The sequence below is a fragment of the Danio rerio genome, chromosome 13, assembly GCF_049306965.1.
Source record: "Danio rerio strain Tuebingen ecotype United States chromosome 13, GRCz12tu, whole genome shotgun sequence".
NCBI classification, from domain to species: Eukaryota; Metazoa; Chordata; class Actinopteri; order Cypriniformes; family Danionidae; genus Danio; species Danio rerio.
The window spans coordinates 29,787,943-29,800,504 of NC_133188.1; the positions used below are offsets into that span (position 1 = coordinate 29,787,943).

General features: G+C 35.5%; 1 long non-coding RNA gene across 1 annotated transcript in view; it reads right to left on the reverse strand.

Annotated features, from left to right (window-relative positions):
- si:rp71-1h3.1 overlaps positions 1 to 12,562 on the reverse strand; it is a 150,836-nt gene that overhangs the window by 15,327 nt on the left and 122,947 nt on the right. The window lies entirely within an intron of this gene.

Sequence of the window (12,562 nt, forward strand, 5' to 3'; positions counted from 1 at the left end):
AATGGAGCAACCAGAGGAAACCCACGCGAATACAGGGAGAACATGCAAACTACACACAGAAACGCCAACTGAGCCGAGGCTCGAACCAGCGACCCAGCGACCTTCTTGCTGTGAGGCTCTTCTTCAAAAAAAAAAAAAATCACACAAAAGCTTTCTGTTAGTAGCATTTTATGTGAGTATTGTCTCTTTATGATAAATTGCTTTAATCCCTTACTCATTTTAAGAAGCTTTGAATAAAAGCTTCTGCTAAATGTTTAATGCTAAAACGAAAGGTAAAGGTAAATGTATAAGGAATTAGTGTTATATGAATTCTATCTACTGTACCTACCTACAGTTGGAGTCAGAATTATTAGCCCTCCTTTTAAGTTCTAACTATTTGATATTTGTCTCCAATTTCTGTTTAACAGAGAGAAGATTATTTCAAGACATTTCTAAACATAATAGTTTTAATAACTCATTTCTAATAACTGATTTATTTGCCATGATGACAGTACATAATATTTTGCTAGATATTTTCCAAGATACTGATTTATAGGCTTATCTAGGTCAATTAGGTTAACCAGTAATAATAAGGCAAGTCATTATACAGCAATGTTTTTTCTGTATATATTATTGCTTAAGGGAGCTAATAATATTGACCGTAAAATTGTTTTAAATAATATTAAAAACTGCTTTTTTTCTCCAGAAGAAAAAAAATATTGGAAATACGGTGTAAATTCCATTGCTCCAAATTACTTGTAATTAGAAACCATTTGAAAAAAAAATAAAAAATTACAGTAGATCGAATAATCTTGTTCTTAACTGTATGTGACAATATATAGCTATGTATTATAATTTTTCAGTATTCAGTTAAGAATTCATAATCAAAATTCAGTGTCAAGACTGGTCACTTTTTTAGCTCTATGCACCACTATAACAATGTTAGATGAACAAACTCAAGAGTCATGGTATCAACCAAGCCTGATTGCACTGGCTGGGATTTGTCAACTCAAATCTTGAAATCCTGATCATCAACGCTGATAATGAGCTCATCAGCCCGTGCAAATTAATGGGTGACATTGGTTGCAAACAGCCAATCACATGCCTTAAAACAAATATAATTTCATTGACTCAAAATAGAAAGCAAATATCTTCCACAACAAAGATGAAAAGATTTAAAAATATGAAGAATTTAAGCATGCAAAGTTCACTTTTCTGATAATATGTACACAGAAACTGAACAATCTAAGCTCACATGCAGTATTTTTAAAGCTTTTTCTACTGTAAAAAAAAACAACAAAATCATTGCAGCTGTTCATTGCAGCGGTTTATATTTATATTTCTATATATTTTTTTATTTACTTAAAAAAAAAAAAAAAAAAATTGCCTATTGAACTTAAATTTTATTAACCAAACCCAAGATTGGTGCAAACTAAACTGAAACTTAACCGTGTTGGCAGAAGCTAACATATTTGTATGTAAAAAGAGCAGCAGAAATGTATATTATCAATATGCAAAACACAAGTTATAAACAATAAATGCTAATCTCCAGAATGATTTTTGGAATTACTGAGAATAATGGTTCTGATAATCCTTCCCCTCCTTGAAGAAACACCTGTAAATTAATCCCACAGTGTGCGTCAATAAAAGTATCATTAATCGATTTGAAAAGCATTAAAAATCTCTACATTATCATGCATACTGACAGTGTTACTGAACATATTGCTGACTTGATTTGATTAATAGTAACACTATAAACATAGACACATGATTTCACAGCGGGCAGAAGAAATAAATAAATAAATATCTGTGAGCGAAAGTGTGTTTGTGTGGAGCTATCGTCAGTTCTCGTCTCAAATGAACATGTGCTCTCTCTGCACAGATGACACTCAAAATGCATTATAACCATTAATGAAAAAGTTAATGGGCCATTTTCTTACATATCAATTTACATTTTACAATTTGGGTACACAAATGATGTCTGCTACGGCGGGTCCTTAATATTTTGCTCAAGGAAACAGTTCTAATGTGTTTTGCGGACATCAAATGTAGTGAATAATGATGCGTCCATCGCATGCAAATAAGATGACAGTTGGAATGGGCTGATCAACAGCGTTCGCATAAAGAGGTTACAGACTGCTCTCACTTTCAGAAATGTCATCTACCATAACGCCGCGTGGCCACGTTTGCAAGCAAATACACAAACCAATACGCTCAATTACGATCAGCTCCCTTGTGTGCAACTAGCAAATTATCTATCACAAAGTATGCCAATTGTCACACTGCTGTACTGAATTTCAGAAAACATGCTAACTTAATTCAGGTAGACAAAGACCTTGGATGAAGTGTGCATCTGTACAATGTAATTACATTCTCCACATTTACATTGCAAAACAAACAGACTTCCCTAACATCATTTTGGTATTGTTTGTACAGTATAGCCTAATTTCTATTTATTGGGATGTTAGGAATATTGTGAATTCTTTTTCAATGGTTGATTAGGAGAATTATTCATTCATAATCACACATTTAAGGTGATTTTATTAAAACTAGTGATGCTGACTCCAGTCTCAGAGCTTGCAGAGCCTCAGACACCAATATTAGAATGCCTCATAAAATATAAATGAATGTCATGGCATCTGAGATGTTGGTATGTAGATTTCATTTTAGGATCATCATTATTGCGTGTGAATTTTATAGTTTTTTTGCATCTGTAGAGCACTTGAACCCAGTAATAGTCATGTTTGACCCATTATTTGCATTAATTGTATTTTTATTAATTATTTTATATTTTATTTCAAATTTACAATTATTTTCTATGGCAGGTGTAAAGGTCGGTGTGTACATACATAGAGATAAAAGTTTCAAACGCAGTTTTATTAAACAATATAGGAGTAAACAGTAACAACAGGGGTAGTCCAAGGCGTAATCCAATAGAGCAGACAATGGTCAGGGCAGTAAGCAAACAAAAAATAAACCAGAAGACAGTCCAAAATCAAAATAGAAACCAGGAGGACGAATAGGAAACTGCTTGGTAATGCAAGCTATACAGAGAGTCAAGACTGAGCAAAGAATGTGTGTGAAAGTGGTGCTTATACAGTGTGTGTAATGAGTGTAAATGATATGCAGCTGTGTGTGTGTAATCAAAGTTCATGAACCTCAGGTGTGAGGTGCTGAGGATTATGGGATGGGTAGTCCAATTCAGTGGCTGATATGATGTGTAGATGTGATGTCCAAAAAAAAAAAATAAATAAATAAAATTTATAGAAAATAAAACTTTAGAAAAGGCTCTTTTTATAAGAGCAGATCACTGTGTGGTTTATGATGCTAGCCTTGGCAACCACTATCAAGTCTATTTCTGCAGAGTTGACTTTTGCCAACTCCAGGCGCACAGAGTGCTCCGTCAAAACACAAAGCACACCTGGTAAAGTTTTGTTAATTGAAAATAAATTTCAGTACAAAAGTTTTTATGAATCATGATTTGTGAAATGTCCATATGCACAATTCACACATATATTTGTGTGTACATATGATTAATGAATAAAACCCATTGTCTTGTAAACTATTATTAGTGTTGTTTATTCAAACATGCTAAAGTATTTGTTTTCTTGCCTGATTTAAGAAAAATAAACCTTTTTAACCTAACCCTACCCCCCCCCCCCCCCCCCCCCAAACCCCCCACCACCCCACAATCCACCCATTTAATAGAGCCTGGCATTTAAAATACTAGGCCCTATTATACATAAGAATAAAACGTGTGTTTTTGCCACACTTTGTTTTTATTGTTTATTTATTTGTTTACTGGAAATTAGAACTGAATTTTAAATTTAGTTTTGAAACAAATCGTTGCACTTAACAAAAGATATTAAATATGTAGGCTAATGGATGTCTTCAGTGAAGTGTGTTTCCATCGTTTCCTTATCCACAAAAGTAAAGGAGTAAAGAGGAAAAGTAAAGTAAAGAGAAAGTAAAGAGGCTCAATAGAAGAGGCTTGTTTGTTCTTTATCCCTGTGCAGGTGGTCTGTTTAACTGTTTTCCCGCTAGTGAAAACACTTACACTTACAAAGTTCACCATGTAAATAGCAAATGTGCCATGGCGTGACGCAACTGACTCTGAAAGGAAATGGGAGATAAGACTCTGATTGGTTTAATGCACATTATGCTCAAAACACACCCATGACTTATTAAGAGAATAAGCACAACCCTTTTAGACCATGTGCTGTGGCGCAAATGTAATTTTTTTGTCCTTAAATAATAAGTGGATTCGGACATGACCTTAATGCTTTGGCACCATGCACTTTAGACTTTGTGCCTAGATCATTAAAATAGAGACCATCATCTTTTGTGTCCCACAAAATGCAGGCTCGGAATGATAAAAAGTGAATATAGTACACTAAATGAAAGAAATCAGGGAAAGTATAAATACTCAGTGCCCAGCAGAGTAGAAGGTTTAAAGCAATAGAAGCAGGTTTATGCAATGGTATAAAATCTTTTTTTTTTTTTTCTTTTTACTTCTGTGTATATACTGTATGTTCACATCAGTCATTAAATGCATTAAATGCAATACAGGATCTACCGGGGAGATCTGCTATCCCGTCTCCTCCCAACACATTCCAACACGCTGAGCTCCCTCTCAACTTTACAGAAAATAATCATTTTCACTGTGGGGTGTCGTTCTCCACGCACGTCTCCAGTACGATGCTAAAGCTCACACGAATGAGGAGGAAGCGGTCCCGGGGGCCGGGGACGGCTGAGCGCAAGGCCTTATGGGTGTGAGTATATATATATATATATCAGTGCCATCTGCATGTGAAGTGAGAAAGCATGGGGCAGAGAGCCAATCACACACCCACGCACACCTGAGGAAGGCGTCATCACTGCAGCCTATTGTTTTAGGGCACATTTCTGTACGTGTGAGGCGCACGGGAACGCTGTCACACCTTTTAAACTCACAGCCACCAGCAAACACCAAAAAAATGCAAATCCGTTTTGTTTGATGCGTTTTCAAGCTTGGTGGGTCACGTAGAAAACACTGCTACGTGACATTGTTTGTGTGCGTGTGAGCATCCGACAACATTGTATGTTAAGACACAACTCAATTCCCACTCCAACAATGGCTTTGATAAGCACTATAAGCGAATGACACCCACTGCTACAAGACGTATATTCAGTACTCTCCATATACATTAATGCAAATGAAAAGACGCCCGCAGTTTGACGCTCTCCCTCCTTTTTTCCCGTCTCCTTTCTCATTATTCCAGTACCTCGCGCATTCCCTCTCTTCTCATCTTTCCCCCTGAACCAGCAGCAGTCCAAAGCAATGGCCAATAACACAGCATGCTGGAACAGATACCTGCAAAGTTAATATCATTAATCAATACCAATGGAATTGTGCGGAGGGACGCAGTCAAGTGAGCCTCCCAGCAGTCCCAATCTCCCTCCCTTTAAACCTCATTTGCAAGCCCAAGATGGCCGCTCGGATGACTGGCAGCAAAGTTTTTCCAACAAATTTCATGGGGCATGAGCCAAAGATAATAGGTTTTCAGCCCAATGACAATCCAATTACAACGCCAATCAAAGCTGACTCCATGCAGGCTAATTATCAGCTTCAGCCGTCAGTTCAAATACTAACATACCACTTTTTATTTGAATAAAAATTCAGTTTGGAAACCAGCCGGGTCTGCCGTCCCTGATGAGCGGGGAGCAGCAGAGAAGCCTACCTTGGCGGTTGCGTCTGCGCTGATAACTAACGGCGGGATATCGTTATAGCAGAACGGAACATCCGCTAAAATGTTTAAGGGTGTGCGTAAGCATTCTGAGGGGGCTTTTCTTCAAATGCGGTATCTTACCAAACGCTGGGTGTGTACCAAATTAGTCCAATTAAATGATCACTGATAGACGTGTGTGCTTGCAATGCATTGCTGTAATGAATCTGTCAGTTTTGAAAAGTATGTGAGTGATAAGCAGTAGTAATAAGCGTCAATAAGATGTGTGCACAAATATGAGGCTTAAAATAGATTTGTGAATGATGCATTCGACAGCCGTGTGATTTATTGCTTAGATTGGGAGGACAACTGCATGTTTTATTTTACCTGAAGACAGGAATCTTGGACATTGGGAGCACTGTATGTATTTTAAACCATCCCAGTGAAAAAAAAAACAAAAAAGTCATGGCCTTTTGTATACATAATATGCAGTACATGACTTCCAGGATTGTATATAAGGCCACAAATATCCAGTTGTTCTTTCAGTTTAAACTCAAAATATATACTCAATGAATGCACACTTGTCAACAAGGTCATACATTAACTAATTCAAAACATTACTGAAAACTGTTACAGCTTCTCAGCGAAAGTAAACAACATTGATTTTAATTAAAAAAATAACAGCCCTGGTGACCACATGGATGACAAAACTCAATGGAATTGCTTTGGTTTAGTTTCCAAAGGTGTCTAATGTTGACAAAAATGTTGCACCTGAGTGATACAATCCAGTAAAGTACACATTTGTTTATATTTCCAATGTCAGAACTACCAAATTAGCAAACCATACCTGGCACAACAGTGGAGCTAGCCTGAGCAATGACAACACAGTAAGTGCCATTTTTAATAATCATACAATAACTGGCACGCAGAAGATAAACAATGATCAAACAAAGCTTTCTGCCTTCTTGTGACAAACACATGCAAAAAGAAATAACAAGATCTGCTGTATGTCCTCCATTATTGTTAAGGGACTGTTCAGATTTGTGCCTAAACCTGTAGAAAGTAGTCCTTACATTTGTATACGTATTATATATGCATAGTCGTTTCAGCATTGATATTGCAATGAGCGCATTGGCAATAGTCACATCTCAAGATATGCAATGTTTACCTTGAATTATAATTGACCAAGAGCTACAGAATTGTATTTAATCACTGTGTTTATATGAAATGTATAAGATTTATGAAAAACATTTCTTACTTAGAATTTTGGTCCTTTTTCAAGTCTAAATATCTACATTTCAAAGTGAAAGCAGGATTATTTTACTTACCCCACTGGCAGATAATTTCACTCATTCTAAGGAAAAACTCTTAATTTTCACTTATTTCCGCTGATAGTGAAAACTAAACCGTTTTTTTTTTTTACATTTTATATTTTACAATTTAACTTTTTTTTTTTTTTTTTTTTGCATTGTGGTGATTCAATCTCTGTACCTGGATATACTGTTAGACTCCCAATGCACATAACAGTCAAATAGTGCTATTCAAACCACCTTTTAAAACTGTATTAGTATTGCAATATTAATATCAGAACAATAAAATATCGTAATATCAGATTTTTTCAATACTGTGCAGCCCTAAATAATACATGCATAAAATAAGTTCTTTCAGTTAAAAAATATACAATATGCACACCCAACAACACAATGTCATAAATAGCACTGATTTTAATTAACAATGCACACACTGCTCACTAAAATAATGCACCAACATTGCCATTTACTTGCATAAACTGTGTCTTGTGCCCCGATACGTACTATACTGTACAAATGAGATTCATACAAATTAGCCCACCAAGTTATAAATTGCTGAGAAAGTGTTGTATACTGTATATATATATTACATTTTCCAGGTTTGTACATTTTAAATAGCCCATCAGTTGAAAGAAAATATGCAGCTGTCCTTTCCATTTTAATAATAAACCCAATAATTGCACACTAATCACTAAGAAAAGATAGCATGAGCATCATTCATAAATCGAAATAGAGACCTATTGTATTTTAAGTGCCTTATATGTATACTAGCATACATTCATTCATTCATTTTCCTTCGGCTCAGTAATCTTATTCATCAGGAGTCACCACAGCGGAATGAACCAACAACTTATCCAGCATATGTTTTAAACAGCAGATGCCCTTCCAGATGCAACCCAGTACTGGGAAACATCCATACACACTCATTTACATACACTACAGCCAATTTAGTTCATTCAATTCACCTATAACACAAGTTTTTGGACTGTGGGGAAAACCCATAGAGGAAACCTACGCAAACATGGAGAGAACATGCAAACTTCACAAAGAAATGGCAAGTGGCTCAGCCAGGACTCAAACTAGCGACCTTCTTGCTACATTGCCCTGTATACTAGCATCTGTTACATAAAACAATGTACAGGTTTACCCTAATTCTTAGCATTAATTCATTAATTTATTTTCTTTTGGCTTAGTCTCCATTTCAGAGGTCACCACAGAGGAATAAACCTCCTAATTCTTATTAATCAGATAATTTTTCAGAGAAAACACATTTTTGTATGTGTGTGTGTGTGTGTTTTCTTCAGTTCTATAAATTGTAAGGTGAATTTGTTATTGGCCAGTGAACGGCTGTTCCAGAATCCAGGATTATTTCTGAATCACAGCATTCACGCAGTACAATTTTGAGAGGATAACACAGATACAGCGGTGTAAAAACAAAGGATCATGAGTGTGTGTCCGCGCCACTCTGAGATGTGCCGGGATGAAATGCACTGAGGATATGGAGGGCTGGCACAGACATGGCATCTAATAATGTCTTTCCTCTACAAGTCTGTCCTGCTTGGGTTGGATTTAGAGGAGGTTTATCTCCTTCATATAACCCCCCCGCACGCAACTGACACTCGCATTACACTCACTCGCACAAACACACACTCGCACACACAAACTAACAAACAAAAACCTGCATCAATAACACAAATGATTAAACATTCATGGCCTTTTGTAGGGAACATCTGCTCTATATAGAAGTCTAGCCTGAGGGACTGGGTGAAAAGAATCAGGAGGATTTTTCTCAAAGAAGCTAAAGGAAGCAATAAGATGGCGCTCAGTCTTGTGTCTGAATGTGCCACACTTGGATGTAGAGGAAAACACACATGTATATCAAGAAACTTAAATTCTGTAGAGCTTTAGTGCTATGTACTGCTACTGAATATGAACAAACAAATCTGTATTCTTTAAAATGCTATTTAAAAAGACAGGAAGTTATATGTAAAAGAGATATTGAGGGCCCTATTGTACACCCGGTGCAATATGACACAAGATAAGTTTGGCGTGATTTGTTGCTTTTTTCAAACCAGCGCAACCCTAATTTTCATGTTTTGCATAACGATGTTTAAATGGCAAATCCATGGCGCCACTTTGTAGACTCATGGGTGTATCACTCTTAAAAAGAGGTGTGTTAAGGCGCATCGTTGGCGCTTTGCTATTATGAGGAACTGAAATAGACTGCGCCGTTGATCAACTGAAAGGTGGCATAAAGTCCAACAAATAGTGCGTTAGTTGTATGCCTATGCAGGTCTAAAAGCATACACAGCCTAATACACACAGGATCAGCAGGTTAAGCAACACACAATTATCTGTACACATCGAAAAAAATTAAGGGATTAAAATGTCACAAAAATTATTATTTTCTACATGAATATAAAAATCCATGTATTAGTTTTTTGCTCAAACAAAACTTAGAACTTAACAAATATTATAACAATAACAATTATTATATGTAGGCTAATGAATGTCTTCAGTGGAGTGAGTACAACACTGTTTCCTTTTCCGCGAAAGTAAAGGAGAAAAGTAAAGAGTAAAAGTAAAGAAAAAGTAATGGAGGAGGCTCGTTCTTTATCCTCCCGCTGCAGAAGGTCTGTTTAACTGTTTTCTGGTTGGTGAAGCATTTAGTTTTTCCACTTACAAAGTCCGTCAAGTACTGTAAAGAACAAATGCACCATGGCACAACAAAACTGACTAAAGGGAATGTGAGATGAGACACAATTGGTTTAATGCATGTCATGCCCAAAACACACTCATAACTCCTTAAGAGAATAAGCACACCCCTGTTAGGCTATGCACCAGGGCGCAAAGCATATTTTCCGACCTTAAAACAGCAAAAGTGAATTCGTACACACCCTTAATGCTTTTGCGCCATGCATCGCCAGACATCGGCCTAGATCTTTAAAATAGAGTCCTGAATTTATATCATTGCATTTGATTGTCCAGTATAATACTGTACTTTTTTATTTGCACATTAAAGCTGATAACTGACAACTTACTCTTTTATCTTGTGGGACTTTTTTTTTTGTTTTGTTTTTGTTTTTAAGCAAAAAAAAGTAACGTTACAGTCAACATCATCATACAGTCTGAATGATGGACAATAATATTATTGTTAAATATGCTATAGAATACAATATAAAACATGAAAAAGTAATGTTCATAAATACATGGTAAAATGCAGCTCTTAAAGGGACAGTGATATTTCTGTATCAAAAGCACGTTACAGTACATCCATTACTAATTCATAGACCATTAAGTTCAGCGTCACATATGACCTATATCTGCTGTAAACACAACACACAGGAATACATACTGAAAGAAGACATAAGAATGTACAATCTATATTAATCAATTTTTTATATACATTAATAAAACCAAATGTTGTTAATGTTAAAGTTTGCATTAACTTAGATTAATAACAGCTTTAGAAGTATTTCAGAAGTAGTCTTCGAAAAAAAAAAGACTTGGCTGTGATTTGCAATTAAACAAAAGGTTGATGTGACTCATAGCTGACTTTTTTTAAGCAACTAAAATGTATGAACTTAAATGAGAAATGAATGTATTAAATTAATTCATTTATTCATTCATTTTCCTTTTGCTTAGTCCATTTATTCATCAGGGGTCGCCACAGTGGAATGAACCGCCAATTTATCCAGCATATGTTTTGCACAGCCAATGCCCTTCCAGTTACAACCAATACTGGGAAATTTGTATTAAATTAGGATAATTATTATATTAGTTCTATAAATGAAGACAAGAGAGTGTGGTGTTAATCATTTTACTACACTAATGTTAACAAATGACATCGTAAAGTTGCAACATATATTTATATGTCTGAATCTAATTATCAAAGTATTTATTATAGTGTTAACAGGAAATGTATGCCTATAGCTCATTTAAATATACAAATAATAACAAAAATATAATAAAATAATGATGTAGCTTTTCGTGTAAGGCATATCATGCTAATCAAAATAAGGGCCATAGTAAAAAAAAGAGAAAGAGAGAACCATTTACAAAATCCAACACACCTCTGATCCCAATTTAATCCTTTAGACATCATATGACCAAACCGAGCAATATTTGATGTATTCTGCACTTCACGTTAAGCCATCTCGTTTTTTTTTCACTTCACTTTAAATTTTTCTATTTTTTTTCCCCTCCAAACCGCTGTTTCCGTAAGCTTTTCCTATTGATTGCCTCATACGGACTATAAACCCACACAGAGCCACCCCATCTGAGAAATGATTATCTTTGATTATCTCTGAGTTTGTGGTTCAATAAATTCATGAAAATTTGAGGCCTTGCTGTGCTTCCCACCAGAGTCGGCGCATATAAGTCTCTCTTCTCTCAGTCCTTCAATGTGTTATCACTGCTCTCTACACAAACTCCGCACTTCTGAGGAGATTAATGACACATTGTCTGTGGAGATAACATCTGTCTCCACTGCTCCTGAAATATCAAGCTTAATAAATATATTTATGAGCCCTGCTCTCTATAGCGCTAATGCAATCAGCCGTTGCCGCTCACGCTGGCCCAAGACACTGAAAACCCATTGACTTATTTTGTAGCAAATTAGTCCAACACCTAATCGCTGAACCCTGCTCTGCTTTTTGAATTACGGCTCCGAAACACCCATCCGCTCTACAGCAACTGCTCTTTGAATTATATCAATTCGTAGACTTGCCGGTGTCCAGATTTCATTAGCAACACATTAACAACGCTTTACATCTATTACCGTCCTGACATGTTCTATAAATAACCGTCATGGAAACAGAGTATTAACATTAAACGCAGTAGCGTTCCGGTGAAGAGATACATCATTAAAGCTGAACATGGGTCATGAACAATGGGCATAATTGATTTTCAAAGATGAAGGTTAGAAGGAGTCATTGTTTGAATGTGGATTGTGTGGAAGAGTCATTTGGGGAAGTAGAGTGTTCTTTGGAAACATGTATCTCATTAACTTTGCATACATCAAATTTATCTTTGAAAAAAATCTGCACTCATATATTTAGCAGATGCCAAATAAAGGAATAAATTTACATTCATTCCTTTAGTTGATACTAATCCAAAACAACTTTAAAAAGAGAGGAACAAAAGTATATTTTCAGGGAACATCTAATATGTTATAATGAATGAATGAAAGAATGAGTAAATGAATGAATGAATGAATGAATGAATGAGTAAAAGCGTCTGCTAAATGACTAAATGTAAATGTAAATGTAAATGAATGAATAAATAAATGAATAATGAGAAAATGAATGAAAGGATGAATAAATTAATGAATGAAAGAATGAATGAATGAATGAATGAATAAATGAATCAATGAATGAGTAAACGAATGAATGAATAAATAAATGATTGAATGAAAGAATGAGTAAATGAATGAGTAAACGAATGAATGAATGAATGAATGAATGAATAAATGAATGAATGAAAGAAAGAATGAGTAAATGAACGAATGATAAAGCGAGCGAACGAGCAAGCAAACGAATGAACGAACGAACAAACAAACAAACAAAC